The following is a 23725-nucleotide window of genomic DNA, read 5'->3' as shown; positions in this document are numbered from 1 at the left end:
CATATGATGACAACCCAATTTATCTTTATCTATTTGTAACATTTTCGTTACAAACCCGATTCGAACCTAATTCACGTCAATGCTCTCGTGATGTCGAGCACAATTTAATTACATCGGCGAAAAATAATTTAAAATTGTCTACGTACATTGACGTCACAAGGCCAACGAGGGTGAAATAGTCATTTCCATGCATTCGAGGATAAAATATATAATTATTCAGGACGGATCGTCACAACTTACCCCGTTAATAAAATTTCGTCCCCAAAATTTCTATACACTAGCATACAACATATCAATATCCATAAAACAAACGTGGATATAAATCTAGCATACGATGCTCCATCTCCCAAGTAGCCTCCTCTACTGAATGGTTCATCCACAAAACTTTCACCATGCACACAGTTTTATTTCTAAGAACCTTATCCTTCCAATCTAAGATCATCACTGGTTCTTCATCATATGTCAAGTCTGGAATAATTTCTAGTGGATGAGGAGGTATCACGTGTGATGGATCAGAGACATAATTATGAAGCATAGAAACATGAAAAACATCGTGCACCCATGATAATTCTGGAGGTAACTCAAGTCTGTAAGCGACTTCACTGACTCGCTCGGTGATCTGGTATGGTCCAATGTAGTGGAGACTTAACTTACCTTTCTTACCGAACCGTACAACGCCTTTCCATGGAGATAGCTTCAAAAATACTCAATCTCCAACTTTATACACCCCATCAGTGGCATGTTTATCAGCAAGGCTCTTTTGTCGATCCTGGGCCGCTTTCAGGTTTGCTTTAATTACCTGAATATTCTGGGTAGTCTCATCATCAATCTCTGGGCCCACTAACACCCTCTCACCAACTTCTGACCAACATAGAGGAATACGACATGATTTACCATAGAGTGCCTTGAAAGGTGACATACCAATACTAGAATGGTAGCTGTTATTGTAGTCAAACTCCATCAAATCTAAACGCTTATGCCAAATGTCGCCAAACTGTAGCATTGAATATCTTAACATACCTTCTAATGTCTGGATGGTTCTCTCGGATTGCCCGTCTGTCAATGGATGATACGCCGTACTATAATGCAATCTCGAACCAAGAGCTTCTTGAAATGCCACCAAAAACTTAGAAGTGAACCTAGGATCTCGATAAGAAATAATATTAACTGAAACCCCGTGGTATTTAACAATCCCTTATATAAATAACTTAGCCAATCAGCTTAAAGAATAGTTCTCTCGAACTGGTATAAAGTGTGTTGATTTAGTAAGTCGATCCACTATTACCCAGATGCCATCATAACCATTTGGCGTACGAGAAAGCTTGTATACGAAATCCATAGTAATATTTTCCCATTTCCACTGGGGAATAGGAAGTGGTTGCATCAATCCAAAAGGCTTCTTCCTCTCAGCTTTGACTTGCTGGCAAATTGCACATCTACTCACGTATTCAACAATCTCTCTTTTCACGTGATAAGCTCATATTTATATATATTTTACATAAAATTCACTTGTCTTTTCTTAGTTAATTCCTTATATTTTTGAGCTATTTACTATGTTTTTGTGTTTTGTGTGATTTATCAAGCAAAGAAAAGAAAAGTAGCACAAGTGAATTATTAAGTAACAAATTCGTCAAAACTGCCTGTGCAGATTAGCTAACTTTGAAAGCATGTTACGAACAGCTCAGAATGAATGAGAAAATGTGCCTTATATGCGTGGAAAGCTATAGATGTCTACTTTCTGGAGAAATTTACGGATTGTTAATATCATTTTTCAAGAAGAAGTTATGGGCATTGTAACACTGAAAGGTTCAGAAACATGGACAGCACATACACAAAGAGAAAGGCAAGGCATGGACAGTTTGATATGGGCAGAAAATGGGTGGATTGTTGGCTGAAATAATGACGAACATGTGTGTGCAAATGCAAAGGAAAAACACATAAACATGGGCAAAGGAAACACACACACATGGGCAAAGGAAACACACACACATGGGCATAAAATGGGTTGTTTTGTGGTTGAAATGATGAAGCATGTGTGTGTGTAAATGTAAAGGAGAAACATGGTAGAAATTGTGTGTGTTTTGTGGTTGAAATGATGAAGCATGTGTGTGTAAATGTAAAGGAAAACATGGCAGAAAATGTGTGTGTTTGGTGGTTGAAATGATGAAGCATGTGTGTGTAAATGTAAAGGGGAAACATGACAACACACACCCACACAAGCTGCACATGCAAAGGAAATGGAGTGGTCCTCTCTCAAGCCTATAAATACCACCTCCCATATTCATCAACATAACAGATTTTTCTCCTTGCTTTGGCCGAAACTTCCCACCACCATTCTCTCTAATTTCAGCCAAAAACCACCCCTAGCCACACCACCCATCAATCCTAAACCTTTCCATACCATTCCCCATCCATTCTACACCATAAAAACCACCCAAAACCGTCCAAAACCTCTAGTGCCGCTGCTTGCAAGGAAGGAAAGAGAAGGAACATCTTGTGCCGTGCCTATGCCCAAGCCTTGGGAGTGTTGGAGCGTTTCTAGGTGTTTTCTATCTTTGTTTTTAATGTCTAAATTTATGCATCTTTGCTTTGTAAGTATGAGGAACTAAACCCCTCTTAGTTAGGGGGTGATTCGAAACTATGTTCATGCTTGCAATATGATTTGATTACATCCAGTTGTGATTCATAAGTTGTGAATTCAATTTACTTATCCGTTCGTATAAAAACTGATTTGTGTATGTTGGTTGAGAGTGTACGCTTAATTTTCATGCATGAATTTGACGCTAGAATATAAGGGAGTTTCACCTAATCGTTATGAACTTATATTCACAAGTAGTGAAGGTTGCTAGTTACAATCACGTTAAGTAAATTCTTGGCATAAGTTTCATGCAAATCATAGTAACGAGTGCCTCGTCAATGCTTATGTTTTTCATAGAACTTAATGATTCTTGCTTGTATCTCTATTATGCAATTCATGTAGGGAACTTGTAGGGAATGTTTTGGGTTGTCATATGCAATCATCCAACCTAATAACTTGTGGAAAAACTGAGGGTTAATTAGTGCAATTCATGGTTAATTTGGGGCGTTGAGTATTCATAGTTTATCGAAAGCAACTGGAAATCGTTTTGTATGCAAGTGTGACATGTGTGGAGAAGAACCTCCTAGCTAGCCTTCCATCCATAAGTTAAATTCAAATTCATTTACAATCTATTTTGATTCACCCAAATTTGTCTAAGAATCTGTTTACTTTGTTCTTGTCTTAATTTAATTATTTTCGTCCAAAATCAACCCCATCTTATTTCTTTGAGTCATATTAATTAGAACTTGTCTTAGATTATGTTTTTAAGTGTTTTAGTCCATTAGAAAATCAAAATTCGTCCAAGTTTGTGTTAGGTGTTCAAAACTGCCCAGAAAGTGTTTTTAAGGCAGTTTTGAGTGTTTATTTGCTGTTTTGAATCTTTTTGTTTATCTTAGTATTTCAAAGTATAGTTTTGCATTCTTTGAGTCTAGTTTAGTGTTTTAAACTTTGTTTTTACGTTTTCAAGTCAGTTTCCAAGTGATTTAGCAATCCCTCCTAATCCCAGGCCTAGAACGATCCCTACTTACATACTTTACTACATTTGATAAAAAGAGGGTTTAATTTGTGTGCTTATATATTTCGCATCATCACGCCAGGTTAATAGTAGAAAGGTCGAATAGTGTGATACATCTTGGTACTCCCAGGATGCATCGCAGAGGCCGATATATGCTCTTCATCAAGAATATCTTTCTTTAATTCTGCAATATTCAGCACGTACATTCGACTTCCCTGCATAAGCATGCCATTAGATTCCTGAATTCTGAGATCTTTCTTCTTCCTTCGTGACACTGCCTCGGCTAATTCATGGGATTCCTTATCCTCTATTTGAGCTTCTTATACATGATCAATTAAAATTGGTCTAACCGGGAAACTAGCAAGTAAAGCTTTTTTCTTAATATATCACTCCCAAATCAACTTCAGTAGATCTCAATTATGTGAGAAGAGGGATATAGCAAGCATATAAAGCATTAATACGGCCTCGAGATTTCTTGCTAAGTGCATCTGCAACCACATTTGCACGACCATGATGATACTCAATCGTGTAATCATAATCACTGAGTAATTCTATCCATCTCTGCTGTTGAAGGTTAAGATCTTTCTGGGTGAATAGGTACTGGAGGCTTTTATGATTCGTGAAAATCTTGCATTTTTCTCCATATAAGTAATGTCTCCAAATATTCAGGGCGAAAATGATGGCTGGTAGCTCGAGATCACGGGTAGGGTAGTTCATCTCGTGTGGCTTCAACTTTCGCAAGGCATATGCAATCACCCTACCATGCTACATTAATATGCAGCATATGCCATTTAAGGAAGCATCACTGTAAATCTCAAAATTACCACCTTTGTCTGGAAGCGCCCAGACAGGTGTGTGAGTGAAACAATACTTTAGTTGCTGGCAACTCCACTCACAATTGTGGAGCAAAAAATAATCACAAGGTGACACGTGGATCTTTGGATAGAAAAGGACAAGAATACCCTTGAGGCGTATCGGGATTCATACGAGCGAATAACGGATAATCATCTTCCAACCAAGTCAAAAGTGCCCAAAATAGGTAACAATTCAAAACCTATTTCATCCAACCACATCAAATCCTTCCTACAAGGTAATTCTCAAACACCTTCCTTTTAAATTATGCTAATTGACAATTAATGGGTTAATTATCGAAAAAAAACCATAAAGGCCGGTTATCCTCCACACCAAGGAAATTAGCCATGCCTCTTACCTTTTCTACCACACCTTTCCTTTTTATGATAATAATTAGCTAAGTTAATTAAGGAGTTATTTTGATTAATTACCTAATTATTTCATAACCCCTAATTAAACCAAAATTAAACCTAAAAAACCCTACCTAATGGCCGGCCACTCTTTCTCCAAAGGGGACTGGCCATGCCCTATATATTGGCTCCCATTCTCACCAAAAACCTAGTTCCACACTCTTGCAAAGCGCCCAAAAACTCTCCAAATATTTTTTCTCTCTAAATTCTAACTTTGGCATCGGAGGTTCTTCGGCCAAAGCCCTCCCATTCATCATGGGTGCGTAAGGCTCTTGGCCTTGACCTAAGGTGTTAATTGTTCTGTAGGTGCAATTTTGTCTAAGATCAAGGAGGAAGAAATTTGCATCCACAAATTGGTGCTTTCATTGAGAGTTGAGATCCATACTCGTAGAAGACTCTTGCATAAAAAAGGTTTTTCTCTATTTTCTAGTCCATTTGAATATTTTTCATACGTTCTTATTATTAGAATTTTTTATTTGCAAAGGTTCTTTTGATAAAACGTATAAGAAAAATATAATGGCTAGAAATTTAGAAAATTCCACAAGTGAAAATTCGAATACTCAAGAAATAGGACCGCGGCGATCCACAAGGCTAAATATGGTCATAGGCGGAGTGGTACCACCACTACGAGGTTTCACGATGGCCCAAGCCTTGCCATCCAAGCTTGCACGAGCCCGAGCCCAAGCTTCGCATTCACATGCATCACGCATTGAGCAGCCTACTCACGCCGAACAGCCCATTCTCGTGGCCCAGCCTACTCCAGCCGAGCAACCAGCTCTTATGGCCCAGCCTGCTCCCAACGAGCAGCCCACTCCCGTGGCCCAGCCTGCTCTCACCGAGTAGCCCACTCTCGCGACCCAGCTTGTTCTCGTGGCCCAGCCTGCTTCTGTGGCTTTCCAAGTAGCCCAAGTCGGCCCAAGATTTTCTCAACCATCTGGACCTACCATCAAGCCGGGGGCATTCTTACTATATTTTTTCACGGATTTGACATTTCCTAACTCAAATCTCACGCCCGGAGTTTACCACCATTCCACTACCCAAGGAGGCACATTCCTTCCAAGCTCTTCCAATCCAAGTAGCAAACAACACTTGTCTCGACAGGTCATAGAGTTGACGATCGCCCTTGCACAATAGACGACTTTGGTGAACCAGTTCTTGCAGCGCACTAAGATGCAACGTGCCCCAGACGAGGTGTTCCGAAGTAGGACAAGGGCTGACAAAAAATCTCTTTAGCAGCGTCTCGGCAAGCAGCCACTCGACTAGCCATGAACTGAGTGTTCAGGCAGTGTACACTCCTGATTGGGCCCCCGAGATAGCGTATACTCCCATCTTAGAGTGCGGAGAAGAGTGAACTCTCGACTAAGCCCACAAACAAGCATACATTCAGGGTTGGGGTCACACTCCGATAATCAACATGAGCAACCTTCCAAGCGAAGTGTTCATTTACGACTAAGCCCACAAGGAGCATCATCCACCTCACATTGGAGTAGGCAGCATGACGGACAGAGAGAATCAATCACTCAATACAGCTCAAGTTCAACCGGCAGCCTACGAAGGACTCGCTCGCCTGCTAGGAACGAGCTACACGCACCACATCCGCGACATAGACTAGCCAAACACATGAAAGAGTAGCCTAGACCAGCAAGTCACGGTTGGGGGCAATCGAGCGGTCCACTACCTCAACAAAGGCAAATTTAGGAAGAAGTAGAGAAAATCTTGGCCAAGCAATTACATAATTGCCAACGCAACGAGGCACTACGACGGAACATGACCAACATAAGTAGGTTACCCTTCATGGATGAGATCGAGCAGGCAGAGCCTCAATGCGAGTTCAATATGCCATTTCATATCTTTCAAAGGGGATGGAGGCCTGGAGAGACACTTAAAGCACTACCGAAGCACAATGATCCTTTATTGAAACAACGACAGTCTCATGTGCAAGATATTCACCACCACTTTACAACGCGAGGCGCAAGATTGGTTCTACACCCTGCCGCCACAATCCATGCGGAGTTTCGAAGAACTTTCTTTGATTTTCACCAAAGAATATTCATCCTATCGCTCGATCAAGAAGATGTCCGACCATTTGTTCAACATCAAGAAGAACCCAAAGAAGTCGCTTCGTGATTATGTGAAGAGGTTCAAAGCAGATAAGGCAAGGATAGTCGGATACAACGACTTGATAGCTAGAGCAGCCTTCCAAAAATGACTTTCAGCAGACCACCCGCTATTCAGAAAATTGATCATGAAAGAAGATCTAACTCTGGCAGACTCTTTCACTTTGGCAGAAAAGCATGCACTTTGGGACGAGGCACGCCAATGCACATTTAAGGACTTGAAGAAGTACCCGACATCACTTCCCTACTATCCAAATTGGAAGCAGCGGATGACTCATTCGCATGTTTGACGATATCTGAAGCAGCAATAAGCTCTATTATCATACGAGAAGGGCTGAGGACCCGACTACTTGTATTCTACAGTTCAAAAGCTCTCATCGCTGTTATTAAAAATTCAAAAGCTAACTTTGGCGATAGTTGTTGTAACCCAGAAGCTCAAGTTTTAACTTCAAGCTCACACAGTCATCATCATGACATACTATTTTACCGAATCTAGACGTGCGACGATAAAGGCGTAGACCTTGGCAGATGCAAAGTTTTCTGATGAATGCAACAACTCGACCCAAAAGACACGCCAAAGGCAAATGAACACTGGAAGGAACACTCAGAAGCATGTTTTGTCATCGTCGCCCCAAAAGATTCTACATAAGAGCAACATGTATCGGTAGTTCAGCACTACTTCCCGCTCACGTCACAATGCCCTAGCCAACCCTTGCTCCATTATTCAGCTCTAGAGTGGCCCAATACTGGTAGTTGAGCATCTCCTACTACATGTAACATGGCCCCAGCTCTATAGATCCCTACCACGCATTCACGCCTAGCTTTGACCACCTAACATAGTGGCCCAACGACGCCCCGAAGGCAGCCGATTACACTTTAGCCGCACCTGCTCCCTCAATGGAGATTTCTGGCATTTGCATGTCGACAGCACATCCAACTACAAAGGCTCGTGAGCAGTCGTGATTCTTGTCACCCTAGACGACTCAATGCTCGAGCAGTCAATCACTCTAAGCTTCAAAGCATCTAACAATGAAGTAGAGTACGAGGCCTTACTAGCAGGCATCCGAATGGCAAAAGACTTGGCGGAGAAGAAGCCCGTAATTCTGGGCATAGATTTAGATAAGTTCTTCTAAGAATATGGCATCAAGCAGCACATGTCTATGCCGAGATATCTTCAAAGCAATGGGAAGGTCGAAGCATCCAACAAAATGATCTTCAATTGCCTCAAGAAATCCCTCACCAACAAGAAGGAAAAATGGCCAGATGAACTCCCCGGATGTTTATGGGCATATTGCACCACCAAAAGACAAGCAACTGGTGAGACTCATTTCTCTTTGGCATTTGGTTCGGAAGCAATCATTTATCCCAATGTCATCAAGCCAAGTATCACCGTTCTACTACCAAGCATTGAGCAGAACAGTAAGGAAATGGTCACAAGCTTAGATATGGCAGAGGAGAAGCGTGAGCATACCATCATTCATCTTGCAGCCTACCAACAGAAGCTCATCTCCAGCTACAATAAAAGGGCTAAGGTCCGGCAGTTCTAGCTCGAAGATCTAGTCCTAAGAAAAGCCTTCATCACTGCCCATGGAGAAGGCTCCAAAAAGATAGATCCTATTTGGGAAGATCCATACAAGATCAACATAGTAGGTAGTAAGAGTAATTACACCCTTGCCACCATGAAACGACAAAAAGATCGAAAAATAGTGGAACGCCTACAATTTAAGGAAGTACCATGTGTGACCTCCCGCTACATCAAAGCCCGAAGACTCAAGCAGCTCGACAGGCACCACCTCACAAGCTGAAGACTATCTAGTTGTTATACAGTTTCTACCTTACAGCTAAGTTCTCGTTTGTTTCACTCGTTTTTCAATGAGGAATTCAGAAGTAATCATAACTTGGCTTGGCTGCAACTTACAACAACTAATCACTCTTGCATTTCAAAAGAAGATTGTGCCATTCTTAGGGATTCATCGCAGGAATTGCACCTCTCGAGGGATTAACCATGCTCTCCAGTGCGATAGGGTAAACCAATTCCTCGACACCCACATGGGTCAGCTCTCCAAGACAAGAGGATAAAATTTACACTCCGAATATCTAGATGTGGATGAGCCTGGTTGCCTTAGTATAACTAGATGCACGATGGCTTACGCTGGCTAGATGCACGATGGCTTACGTTGGGATTCCTAAAAGTAGCCACAATGGTCTTTTTCAAGGTTTAGCTAACTTAAGAATTTTGGGTCTCTTGGCTTAATCCGCGAGGAACCGGGCCCTAGAGAAGGAGGGAGCACATTATGCAATATGCCCTACAGACGGCTGCCCTGGAACCTGAAAACTGCTACCGAGTGCACTAAGGTATCCTACGGTTTCTGGAAGACTGCCTACGGCTTGCCTTTCGAGCAGTAAAGCTGTGCTAGACTTATACAACCGCACATTCTTATGAAAGGTTAAACAAGCTAGCGTGTATATACGAAGTTTTATCCACTGCCGACATGTTACGTAGTCGATAAGCTTCACCTTTGCCAAGCGCGGAACAACCTACACCAAGTCCTAAATTGTTGTGATACTTGCTACGCAACCTACGCAATTGGAGAAAGCCAAGGAATAACCTAGTGGTTACGTGGACTTGTCTGCTTCTGTAAGCAAGGCATCCGGCTGCCAACCCTATGGCTAACAACTTGGCAAAGTTCTACATCAACACCTACGACTGCATAGGCTATGCGAGCTTGTCTGCTTATAAAAAAGTATCATGTTTTCCACTGGTCTATCAAGTCTAAAGGTTAGGGCATGAACAAAAGAAGTGAAGATGAAGAAAAGTGAAAGAAGCATGTTTATAAACAATTAGCAAAGGTCGAAGGAGTTCAAGCAAAACAAAAGCTAGAAGGAAAAACAAATAAAATCTTAAAGGCTACCTAAAAGACTACAACAGCTTGGACATCCCACGACTACTTGATTGCCACACTTTCAGCAGTTGCGACGCTCTCAGCAGCGGTATCATCCGGCGCCTCTCCTCCGACTACCCCAGCCTAGGCACTAACTTCTCCAACTACTTTACCAATGGAAGCCTCAAAAGTAAAAGCAAGTAAGTCTTCCGGAGAAATAGAGAAGGTCTCGAAACCTCAAGCCCAACCTTCTCACCCTTCAATTGCTCATTCTTCTCAAGCAGACCAACACGGACGCATTGTAGCTCATCCACTTCATTCTTTGAACTTTTGTTGATCTTCAATACACCTTGAAGTTCCAACACTTGGGGTTCAAGCCTATCAACAACCTTCTTGAAGTGGATCACTTGATTATAAGCAACAATCGACTCATCATCCTTTACATAAGCAGCGAAACGAAGCTTAGAAACTGCAAACTCAAGATCTTGAATATGAGGTATGTAACATCCAATCTCATTCTCTGCACTTTCATACTTAACTTAGATCGTGTCAAGCTTGGTCTTCAAGTCAACAATATCTTGGCGAACAGTCTCAAGCTATAGAGAAGTGGGGGCAGAAATATTAGACCCTTTCAAAACAACAAGCTAAGAATCCAACCTCTTGATCTCCTCGGCTGAGGAATAAGCTTCAGCTGCCATAGTCTTCACTACCTTCTTGGCAACCTTGCTATATATGCATCATAGCAAGCAGAGCAGTCCTTCTATATTGGGTCATATGCTTTACAAAGGAACTTGGGCAAACAACATTTCTATCGCCATCAACAAACTTAGCACAAACGTCCATGTCTTCAAGCAGATCTAGTTTAAAAAACACACAAATCTCAGCAGCCTCCCTAGAAGCAGGCTTAATGGATTTCTCACAGCTGCCCACGCGAGTAGTCTCTTCCTTCCTAGCGGGCTGTTGAGCAAAAATTGTACATAATATGTAAACAAATAATTCACTTGACACAATTTCACCCTCGTTCATTTTTCTGAAGAGGGTTTTATTAATTCGAGTTCGACCCATTTTAGGCTATGCGCCTATTAATTATAACCCTTCATTTGGGAAAGGAATACCTTTTGATTCCAATTCGAATAAAATGTAACTTGAGGATTTTGGTGTTTGTTTGATTTTGTGACTGCACCTAGGTCGAACCCTAGATTCCCTACGTACCCTCTTGAGGGATCAAGTCACTCGTAGTTCATGTATGCTTGATACTTGTTTGGATTTGATACCTTATGCAGTTTTAGCTCATGCGGGTGAGGACTTTGCGCCATTGGAGCGTTCGTGCCTTGTGCAGTTTAGGCTCTTGCAGGCGAGGACTTTAAGCCATTGGAGCTTTTGATTCGGTTTCATGCCATTTGAGATTTTTCTTCAGCTTCATGCCTTTTGGGATTTGACACAGCTTCATGCCATTTGGAATTTGATGTGGCTTTGTGCCATTTGTAATGTGAAACGACTTTGTACCATTTGAAACGGCTTCGCATCATTCGTAATTTGAACCGGCTCGCTTCTTTTTTACTCTTCATAGAATTTGTAATTAGAAGTGAATTTAGTTTATATAAACTAGGGATTCGTCTTGATTTCACGGTTGCGTCTATAATTTGATATCAGACTGCGTACATATCCTTAACGGAATCAAACCGGCGTAGTTCATAAAGTTTGATTTGATCTTGTGTTCGGACCTTTGGAAAAATGAGAAGCCATTTGGATTTGTATAATTAATAGGTAAATGACCCATTAATTTAGAATTTTAAGTATAACAATTTAGAAGGGTTTTAGAGCCCTTGTGTTGATTTTGAACGAACTTGGAATTTGGATTTTGAGATTTGAATTTTGGAATTTTGATTGAATAGGTGGGTGACCCATTGAAGAATTTTTGTGGTTTCGTACCACTAGAATTTGGTTTATTCAATTAGCCTCATGATTTGAAGGCAAGTAACAGCTAACTTGATGTAGTCTAGCATCAGACTAATATTTAGCATGGTGCATTTTGGTGGTTGTAGATATACTCTACTTTTGGCAAAAGAATTGGCTGTTTTGATTGCCACGTCACATCACCATTTTCTTCAGTGGTGCTTTGACTTCTTTTCTCCTAATTTTTGTTTGGTATCAAAGAGGTGAGGTTGCCTATTTTTTTCTTGTTTACTTTCTGGGACCGTTGTCAATTTGTTCCCATTCATTACCAATTCCCACGTGAACCATTTCTCCTTCCTTACTTTGTCAATTCCCACGTCAGGTGCAGATCAATAATCACCCCCCTCCACAGGGTGGCCTCAACATTCCCTTTTCTCTTTAGCTCTGAAACCCGGTGGTTTCCCTTCGGAAATAAAAAGCTAATCCGATATACTTGGGCTCCCGTGGATTTCGTTATATTTCAGACTTCTATTTGGATTGGGTATCTGCTGATTTCAGAGTAAAAATGGGTAAGGTTTGTTGGAGCTCAGATTCTTTGTTCAAATTACTTCAATTTACCACCGTTTCTCCTTAAATCGCAAACCCATTTTTGCACAGGTCACAAAAGCTTTCAGCTTTTTTGCTGCCTCGTTTTCTTGCTCTTGCCATTTTGCTTGTTCTTCTTTTTGTGGATCGAAAGCTCGCCACTTTGCTTGTGCTTCCTTTTATCAAGTAGGTTACCCATTTTCTTTTCTTTAAGTTCTGGATTTGCCTATGTCTTTGGGGGTGGAATGAAGCTATTAAACTGTGATAAATTTATTAACTTTTTCCATGTAGGAGTCACATGCAACGGCATCTCTTCGATTGGTTGTTGGACAAACCATTTTGCAGCCCTGAGTTAGTTGAAGACAATTGTTGATTCATGGCTCCAAAGGTGAAAGTTGTACTCTGAAATTTGTAGTAACGCACTCATAATATCTGCCATATTTTGAATGAGTTTTGATGTATTCGTGTGCAATTATCACTCTGGTATTTCTGTTTCCACAAAGAGATTTTACTTGACTGGCCTTGACAGTGTCATTTTGACACCCTTTTTGTGTTCCCATTCATGTTGCGCCTTCGATACTTGCCATATTTTCTCTTTAACATTTGTACAGTGTGATGCCTTTTCCCAAAAATCTTTCTGTAGTTTTGATTTGTCTACCAAGTCTTCTTGGTGTTTAATACAAAGGTTACCATGTGAATGGGTTTCCCAAATAATATGGGAAATTTGGCAGTAAGCTTTTCCCTCTTTGTAAATTTGGGATGGCAAGTGTTTAATATAAAGGCTTTGAACCTTTTTTTTTTCTTCACATGGCAAAGCAGCAAGTGAAATTTTTTGACACAATGAAAATCTTTGTCCCATCTTCACGTGACAAAGAAGGCTTTGAACCTTCTTTTAGCTATTTAAAGATTGGGAATTATACTTTTCCATTTGAATGTCCCGTGGGTGGTTTTATAATAACCGTGCTAATAGTAGTTTTGTCCTGCTTGTTTTTCCTTCTCATCAATATTAGCCCTCCATAACATTTTGTCTTTAGTAGGCATGAGTAAATATGGTTTGTCTTTGAAGTGTTTTACACGGCCTGAACATAGTAGTTACTTGTCCTTTTCAAGTTTAAACTTCACATGGCAAAGAAGCTTGAAACTTTGAACCTTTTCCTTTTGTCCCATTTTCACATGGCAGAGAAGCTTGAAACTGTGAACCTTTTCCTTTTGTCCCAACTTTGAAACTTTGAAACTTTGACCCCTTGAAACTTCTTCACGTCTCCTTCCTCTTTTTATTTGTCTTGTGTTGAAAACTTTTCTTCTTGTGGAATTGGACCAACCATGAGTCAGTCATGTGGTATTTTTTCTTTTCCTTGTCTCTTCCTTGCTGTCTTTCTTTACAGAAACCAAGCTTGGGATTTTGAAATTGCACATGACAGTCCGGTGAGGGGGTATAGACCCTTTAGACTTGGTTAAAATTTCACGGAGTGATCTAGGCCACCCCAAAGAAATTTATGGGATCCTTGGAGATTATTTCTGCTGCAGTTAGTGGGGAGTTAGGTTGTTCAAAGTCTTCACCTCCATTTGTTTGGTGCAAGAAAATACCAAACAAAAAAAAAATCAAGAAGGCTAAAAGAAAGATTAGGAAAAACAAATCCGTTGTTGTGGACCTCTGCATATTCTTTCCCTTTCTTTTATTTTTTCCTTCTATTTGTTTCTCTATGGTGGTCTATGCTGCAACGCTTTTTACGTTGCTCTGTTTTTTGTTCTTCCTACAACGAAACAAGAGAAAAATAATAATTTAAATATAACTTGTTTCATACTTGGTGATGAATATTCTTCTTTGGTTCTTGACTCGAACGATTGAATTCCTTCTCTTTTTGGCAGCACTTCGTTGCTCTGAGTATTTTCTCTCAATGTTTCTCTATTTTTTTAGCAGAGTATCCCCTATCTTTTTTCTGTCCCCGCTCTCTTGTTGCAGCTGATGCCTATTTATAGGCATCATAAGAGGGTTCTAGAGCTTGTTATGTGGGGGGAAGATGGAGGGCATGACTTCCTACCACTCTCTCTTAACCTCTCTTAACTGACCCCATGTTTTTTTGTTGCAGGAAAGGGGGGAACCTGTTTATTACTTCCCCCTTTTGTAGGAAATTTTTCTTATTTACTTATTTATATTTTATTTATTTGTTTATGGATATTTGGTTTGTATATAAAGCCCATTCTTAACTTTTGGGCTGGTTTACATCTTTGTTTTGCCTTATAGTCCGACCCAATTTGTATGGACTCTATTTTTTTTATGTTGTATATTTTTGTTGTTCAACATGGGCAAATCAGTCTCAACTGTAAAGGGAGTGGGCCTTAGCGCCACTTTAGCAGCAGAGTCCACCTTATCATTATTCATAGTAGCAAGCCTCTCTAAAGGTGAACCAGACTTAGCTCCCCATAGACATCTTGGTACAGACTTCGGCACTAGGGGCATGACAGGACCTTTACGCTGAACAATCCTATCAACAATCATACTAGCCATTCTCGACATGGCAGGTGCCACATGCACAGATCTAGCAACCTCATTTTTTCTTCCCATTGGAAAAAGTTACGTTAATCACAGGTATCTCGGTAGCAGGCAGACCCTCATGAGCAATGGAGGAAGTCTTCAGTTTTTCTCAACCGTCATCTCTTGAGCAGGCGGGGAAGATCTCTTTTTTCCACCTTCATTCATAGTGGGCTCCACGACAGCGATCAGATGAGCCAATGCATCCGCCTTGATCTTTTTTACCTCATCTTTCGGGGCAGTCCACCTTTCTCTCAGTGAAGAGAACTAAGCAGCCAATGCCATTCACGGTACTCAGCAATGGAGTTCAACCTAGCATTCCAGCAGGTATGAGGCCTGCATGCCCAGCATTCCAGCAGCTTATGAGGCCTGCGACCTTCTCATTTCTCTCAATCACCGACCTAGCCCGTGTCAGGACCAAGAGTCCAAAAGACATGAGCCATGCAGCTCGTCTAGCACTACGTCCCAGCGTTTCAATCTATGGCCTCAGCTGCACAAGCTGTCCATGGCTCTAGCTAAGTTGAGCAGCCCAAAGCAATGGTCACTGCCACAACACCTCTTTAGCCTACTCCTGGCCCCTGCCGACCGACATGCCGCACTACCCCGACGGCTGCCCCGCAATAGCATTATCCAAAAAATTAAATTTTTTCTTACATCGATGTGGCACAGAGAAGATGAAGAAATCAACGAAAAACGGTCATTTGCACGAACAAGATGTAGAAGATTGCTAGAGAAGGGGGAACAAATATCCTCTAAGCTCTCTCTCTCTTGTTGGGTAGAATAAATCGCTCTCCAAAGTTGACTTAATAATCCACTTAAGGTGAACTTAAATAGGCTTTGAGAGAAATTTATTTCCCTTTCCTAGAAGGATCTAATTTCATATTAAAGAGAGAATCAACATCAAAATAGGAAACAATCCTATGTTTCCTGAAGCAAGAAGATCTCTACACTTACTGCCTTTTCCTGCGAGCAGCCGAACAGGTGTGGGGGTATTTGTGGAGCCAAAAATAATCACAAGGCGACACGTGGATCTTTGGATAAAAAAGGACAATAATACCCTTAAGGTGCATTGGGATTCATACGTGCGAGTAGCGGAGAATCATCTTTCAACCAAGTCAAAAGTGCCCAAAACAGGTAACAATTCAAAACCTTTTTCATCCAACCACATAGGACAATAATACCCTTAAGGTGCATTGGGATTCATACGCGCGAGTAATGGAGAATCATCTTTCAACCAAGTCAAAATTGCCCAAAACAGGTAACAATTCAAAACCTATTTCATCCAACCACATCAAATCCTTCCTACAAGGTAATTCTCAAACACATTCCTTTTAAATTATGTTAATTGGCTAATTAATGGGTTTATTACCTAATTAACCCATTAATTGTCAATTAAACCATCCATTATATCCAAAAAACACCATAAAGGCCGGTTATCCTCCACACCAAGGAAATTAGCCATGCCTCATACCTTTTCTACCACATCTTTCCTTTTTATGATAATAATTAGCTAAGTTAATTAGAGAGTTATTTTGATTAATTAGCTAATTATTTCATAACCCCTAATTAAACCAAAATAAAACCTAAAAAACCCTACCTAATGGTCGACCACTCCTTCTCCAAAAGGGACCGGCCATGCCCAATATATTGGCTCCCATTCTCACCAAAAACATATTCCACACTCTTGCAAAACGCCCAAAAACTCTCCAAATACTTTTTCTCTCTAAATTCTAACTTTGGCATCAAAGGTTCTTCTGCCAAAGCTTCCCATTCATCGTGAGCGTGTGAGGCTCTTGGCCTTGACCTAAGGTGAATTACTGGGCTGAATAAAACCCTTATTAACCAATTCCTGCAATTGGGTTTTCAATTCCCGCAACTCCGCAGGAGCCATTCGATAGGGAGTTAAGAAAATAGGATTTGTACTTGGGAGTAAATCAATAGTGAATTCCACTTCTTTATCTGGTGGTAATCTAGGTAAATCATCCGGGAAAACATCAGGGAAATGCCTAACTACCCGTACATCTTCCACACGGGTAGGCGTATCCTCATTTAATACCAAGTGAGCCAAATACCACTGACAACCTTTCCTTAATAACCTTTTAGCCCTCATGGCAGAGATAATAATGTGCCTTAGTCCACTATGTACACCCATAAATGTAACCACGGGCAAGCCTGACCGATGAAAAGTGATTGTCTTCTCATAACAATCCATCTTGACACGATTGTAGTGTAACCAATCCATGCCTAGAATAACATCGAAGTCAACAATATCTAATAGAACAAGATTAGCTAGCCTAACGATGTACTCCACTAGAACGGGAAATCCTTGATATACCCAGCTAACATAGCATGTCTCACCTTTAGGCATCAAAAACTTTAATTTATAGCCAAGAGGTGTGGGGTAAAGTTGCATCGTCTGAGCAAACATATGAGAAATAACAGAGTGTGTGGCACCATAATCAATTAATATTCTAGCAACATGGCCAATAATATTCAACGTACCCATGATAAGATTAGGATTGTTCTGGGCATCCTGCAAAGTAATATGGTGAACATGACCTTATAGCTGCTATCGTCCTCCACGACCTCTGTTAGCTTGGTTTCCAAGTCTCTGCAAACCTCGTCCCTGAGCAGGTTGATTAGGTTGCCTCGATGATCCTGCACTACTAGAAGCAACCTTAACGTTCTGGAATTGTCTTCCTGGATACCTCTGTGATCCACCAGCTGGATATGATGGTTATGGCGGGTAACCTCCTGAATACTGAGCATAACCACTCTGATGATACGAATCGTGCGAGTACTAATACTATCATCCAGAATATGGAGCTATATCACCCTGATAATGATATGCTCTACCATAACTCGTCTAGTATAACTACTAAACCTGGGAATCTGCTGAATAGAAACTGGTGGTGGTAAGGCAGATGACTGAGGCTTTTGCTGGCTCTATAGGCATTGAATAGCTCGGTATCTCGTCTGACCACAAACAAAACATCCTTTGCTGCCCTATCTGTAATCCCCAAAATGTCGACCATTACATCTATGACATAATGGACCACTAGAACCACTAAAATCCATCTGTCTCTAAAAGTGGGAACCTCATGAATGGCCGCTCATCCGCGGTACCGTGGAACTCAAACCCCTGCTAGAAGAGCCAGAACTAGTACCACTTCTCTTAAAACTCTACGTTTTATGAGGTCCCTGTGATGACTGACCTTTATCTTTATTATTGTTTTTCTTCTGATTATTATCTTTTTCTTCTTCTTCCTCACTGTCACTGGGCATGTTTTCAAAATCCTCAACCCGCAATAGAATCTCATAAAACTCCTGATATGTAGAGCAGGGAGTCGTGGTCGCCATAGAACGCCACTTCTTTCGAGTACGCCACTTGAATCTTCTAAGCATCTCAGCAGGATTCTCAGCAATCTCGTGACCATACCGAGATAAATCAGTGAACTTTCTATAGTACTCATTAGCTGACATTTTCCCTTGCTTTAGACCCATGAATTCTTGCTTCTTACGATCTATATATCTATATACTCTGGAGGTACAAATCTCTTCTGGAATAGCTGCTTAAAAATCTCCCAGTCCGCGGCTTCTTCTGGTGACAATTGAAAAGATTCCTGCCTTCACCAGGATGCAGCCTCCTCACCTAAAAACCAAGTAGTCGTCTCTACCCATCTATCCTCAGGGAAATTCCACTGCCTCTGCATTACTCGATAAGTTTTCTCGACATTATTGAGCCAACGTTCAACTCTCTCGGGCCCCTTGGTACCAACAAAATCATTCAACTTTAAATTATAAACTGTCTCCAGGGGATACCTCTACGGAGGGCGCAATGAAGACTAAATGACATTAGCAATGGCTTCACCCAACTGGCCAATATCAGGAAAGTAAGATTTGGAGGAAGTACGTGGCTCTCTTCGAGGCGGCATGGTTCTGGCATAAGAAATCAAAATGCTTAGAATACTCCTAATAATATGCAAGACTGCCAAACCTAGGCTCTGATACCAAACTGACACACCCCGACCTAAATCGAGACATGTTGGTCGTCACGTGAAGGTGACGTAGCCATGTGTGCCGTGCCCGTAAAGGTGATAAGATAATGTGGGTAAATAAAAACCAAACTAACTAACTTACACTAGACTAGTATATAAGTACGAGTGAAAGTGTTAGAGTGTAGATACACATAATCAGAGTGTAGGTACCAAAGCGTAATCTAGCAGGCTAAATACTAATTATATAGGATATGAAGAAAACCTACATTGATGGATGTCTGTCAAAACTGCCGTAGAGTCCTCATGAGCCACCAACACGAACTTCTAATTAGAACATGGAAGGGCGCAAAGTAGAAAACGTGAGTGGGCAAAAGCAAAGCTTTTTAGAATCATTTCTCTTTCCAAAAATAATAATCCCTCACCGTAAAACTCGTATAATTTCCCAGAAAATAATACGTATGTATATAGAAATCATGCTCGAAGTAGTGAAACCAAGTATATGCCATGTCAAGCATTTCAGCAATGAATTAAGTGAGCCAAGTGAAATAAATCAATATAAAGTGATATGACAGCCGCAGTCACCTAACGTGACTTGTACGGCTGAACCTATAGCTTATCTACCAAATCATGTACACGAGTCGGAACCACCTAATGTGGTATGTACGACAGGCTGGGTGTAAATAAATACACTCAAGTGCTACGATCACGTGAAGGTTGTGCGATGAATCGCAAGTCACGAACGAGTCGAAACCACCTAATGTGGTCTGTACGACAGGCTAGCACCTACCATGGATCCAAGGTGAGCGTACGGTGCGGGAGGTAAATGATCACGTAAAGGCTAGGGCCTGGCCTAGGGTGGAGCACTAACATTAGGGTGTAGGATAATGAGCACTAAATGCCTCTAAACAATACCATACACACTGCAATCACTACCATTAATATATACTCACTTGAAGCTTACCTGGGCATCCACAACGTTATGCAATAATATGCATAGCTATAGTAATACACATACTAAAATGTAATGCAATTGACATGGCATTTAAAATCGTAAATCCATTTAAAACAATTTCTGGGAAAATGTAAAACATATATATATATATATATATATATATATATATATAGAAAACCAAAAGCCCACTCACTAGTATGTTGCAGGGTCATAGCCCCCAAGTCTCGCCTGGCTACGCTCATCCTCCGGGAACGTCTCGCTTATATGTGAAACCACTGATTTAACGTTAATTTAAGCACATAATCAAAACCGTATAATAACTTCTCATACATTGCTTAATTGGGGTGTTTGAATATACCATCGTGGCCTACTCAACACCACGAGCATCCCCATTTTTTAGAATAACTTTTCGATGACCCACGCGCCCTCACGTGCTGGCCAAGGCAAAACCACATGCGCCGGCCATGCGCAGGCACGTGCCTGGCATGTGGATCGTTGGATTATGTCGCCGATCGCCACTGCGTCGCCGGTTTCTGGAAAAATTTAAAACTTCAATATCTCACTCATTTTTCAACCAAATTCCACGAATTTTATATCAATTTTAAGCCCTAAACAAGAAGAACATGGTCCTACCTCTTAAAGGTCCTAAAACCGACAGAAAACAGTCAGAAAGTAGCTCGACACAACCAGCCAAATTTGAAACTTGACAAACCCAAATGTTCTGATGTTTTAACCACTCCAAAATCAGCCTAAAATCCTAATAGTATTACTTAAGACCCTTTTTTAGCCTTAAAATACCATGGAATGTCCACGATCACGTCGAAGTAACAGGGTGTCTCGCCGGAGCTCACGAGTTCCAGGGTTCTCAAGGTCCTTACGTCAAACAAATGGTATAAATGGGATCGTGAGCTTACAAGGAACACAATGGAAGTCCTTAAAGGTTCAATATGTGGTGTTTAGGTGATGTTTAGGAGTTGGAAATCATAGTTATATGGACGGGAAGGAAATTTCGAGAAGAGAGAGGAAAGATGAAGGTTGCACTTGTGTGTGTGTGTGTGTGTGTGTGTGTTTTGTCACGAGTTGGCCAGCAATAAACAAAATCATAAGCCCTAATTGGGATATGGAAATTAGGGCATAACAATTGGGTCCAGTTGAATATAAAACCAATCCAATTTTGATTGGGTTATCAATTGTAGGAATTAGGGTGATTGGTGGCATATGATGACAACCCAAATTATCTTTATCTATTTGTAACATTTTCATTACAAACATGATTCGACCTTAATTCGCGTCAGTGCTCTCGTGACGTCGAGCACAATTTAATTACATCAGCGAAAAATAATTTAAAATTATCTACGTACATCCATGTCACAAGGCCAACGAGGGCAAAATAGTCATTTCCATGCTGTCGAGGATAAAATATATAATTATTCGGGACGGGTCGTCACAGGGTACAAATACAAATAAAAGTTTAAAAAAATATGGGCACAAAAAGAAATTAATATATGGGTACAAATTAAAACTGAAAAGAAATTTGGTACAAATTAAAAAAGGGTTGCAAATTAAAAATGGGTATAAACTAAAAATAAAAATAAAAATATATGATAAAAAATTTAGCCATAAATATAAATATACCAAATGTAACATTTATAATACTAAATGAATCTATATATATATATATAAAGTGAGCACATGTAACATCCCACATCGCCCAGGGGAGTGATCCTTAAATGTATATTCACATCCCTACCTAGCACGAGGTCTTTTGGGAGCTCACTGGCTTCGGGTTCCGTAGGAACTCCGAAGTTAAGCGAGAAGGAGGCCAGAGCACTCTCAGGATGGGTGACCCACTAGGAAGTTGCTCGTGAGTTCCCAAAAACAAAACCGTGAGGGAATGGTAAGCCCAAAGCGGACAATATCGTGCTACGGTGGTGGAACGGGCTCGAGAAGTGATTCGTCTCAGGCCGGGATGTGACAGCACCCTCTAAAGGTGAAACATTCAAAATACTATAAATTGCCCTTTAAGAATTTCAAAAATTACAATTGAACCAAAAAAAGTTTAATTGATTCACCACTTTTTAATTTTCAATGAATATAAATTTAAAACTTTAGAAAAGAAAAAAAATCTCCCACGTTATTAGGTGGTTAGGTTTCATGTTTTTGCTTAATTTTTTTTGAATGATTTTTAATAAAAATGTATATTAGCTATTTAAATAAAAAAATTTAAAAAATGAAACATGGTCTAATATAAAAAGGCCAATTGCCACACGCATACACGTGTGGCAAGAGGCTAGTATATTTAGAAATAAAAAAAATATTTTATTATTTAAATAATTAATGACGTTTATTAAAACCTAAGGATCTTGACAAAAAATTGAAAAGGAATAAGGTTTTAATCAATGGAGTAGTAAAAATAGGGATGAAAATCCAATTTCTCCTTAGTTAGGGTTAAATATATATGTGCAGATATGTACAAGAATATTTGAGTTGTTTCTTAAGTTGATGTTTGGTTCCCAGGAAAATGAGGGAAATAAAGTTTCTTTTATTTTACTTTAGCTTTCTGAGAGAACCTACTGGAGGATTGGTGGATTTTCTGTTTTACTAGGGTTTGTGAAAAATAAAGAAACCACTTACCAAAAGAAAGAAGAAAAAAGTGAGCTTAGGTTTAGAACTTTATATTATTCGGATTAACTGAAATTTCAGAGGGTTATTTTTCTTCAATTCTTGTTTGGTTAACGATTTTTACAGCAGAAAATCAGAATAGTAGAGTAAAAAAATTTGGATTTGAAGGTGCAAACTTTGTTCCTCATCTTTCTTATTGGACTTACTGGCCTTTTATAACTTTACCTTACAAATCCAAATTTCTGGAAAAAAGAATTGCTTTGCAGTAAAATTTTGAAAGTGTGTTCATTTTAGTTACCAACTCCGCCTATGTACTTACATTGCCGGTCCCAAGCCCGGATAAAGGAGGAGGGGGAGGGCGTCAGGTAGTCGACAGCCGGCACTCCATGATCACGTCGAATCCTTATGAAAATGAATTCAGAACAAAATTGCGCTAAAGCTAGGGCGTCACCCGTAAGTGGCGCGCTGTGTGGCCCGAGCACAGTGATAAGTGAGCAAGGGTCGCTGTATCTCCATCGGCACCCGGATGCAGTGTTAAATGAGCAAGGGGGCCATAGAAACTTCTTTTCGAACGACTCCACTCAAAGTTGTTTGGGAGCATATGCTCCTATCAACTTTACACGGGACACACAAAAGAAGTACTTTGATCCTATTAGACGGGGGAGGGTGAAGAAGCTAGGACAGAAGGGTAGAGTTCAAGAGAGCAAAATGCGTTTAGGAACGTGGAATATAGGAACCTTAACGGGAAAATCTATGGAAGTAGTGGAAGTTATGGTGAGGAGAAGGATAAATATTATGTGCTTACAAGAAACTAAGTGGGTTGGTAGTAAGGCAAAGGATCTAGAAAACTCAGGGTTTAAACTTTGGTATTCGGGCACAAATAGAACGAGAAACGGTGTTGGCATCATCGTGGACAAGACCTTGACACAAGATGTTGTAGATGTCAAGAGGGTAGGAGATAGAATCATGGCAATCAAGATTGTAATAGGACAAGAACTTATCAATGTGATTAGTGCGTACGCACCTCAAGTAGGGTTGGATACGAGTTCGAAGGAGCAATTTTGGGAAGACCTTGGAGACTTGGTGCAAGGAATTGCTCAGACGGAGAAGTTATTTATAGGAGGAGATTTAAATGGACACGTGGGCAGGGAGACAGGCAACTATGGAGGTTTTCATGGTGGCCATGGTTTTGGGGAGAGAAACGAGGATGGGGAAGCTATCTTGGATTTTGCAATGGCATATGATCTCTTCTTAGCCAACACCTTCTTTAAGAAGAGAGAAGAAC

At 40.5% G+C, this 23725-nt stretch overlaps 1 long non-coding RNA gene and 1 pseudogene across 1 annotated transcript; both read left to right on the top strand.

Moving 5' to 3' along the window:
* The window catches only part of LOC114825865 (aquaporin PIP1-3-like), a 37098-nt pseudogene that overhangs the window by 3483 nt on the left and 9890 nt on the right, over positions 1-23725 (top strand).
* On the top strand, positions 12089-12937 carry LOC114826060 (uncharacterized). Its single transcript, XR_003774884.2, has 3 exons — positions 12089-12319; positions 12408-12521; positions 12627-12937. It is a non-coding gene; the product is annotated as an uncharacterized lncRNA (long non-coding RNA).

Source organism: Malus domestica, chromosome 07 (genome assembly GCF_042453785.1).
Source record: "Malus domestica chromosome 07, GDT2T_hap1".
Lineage (NCBI taxonomy): Eukaryota > Viridiplantae > Streptophyta > Magnoliopsida > Rosales > Rosaceae > Malus > Malus domestica.
Note: the sequence above shows the minus strand (reverse complement) of the source record. Positions and strands in the feature narration are given on the sequence as shown.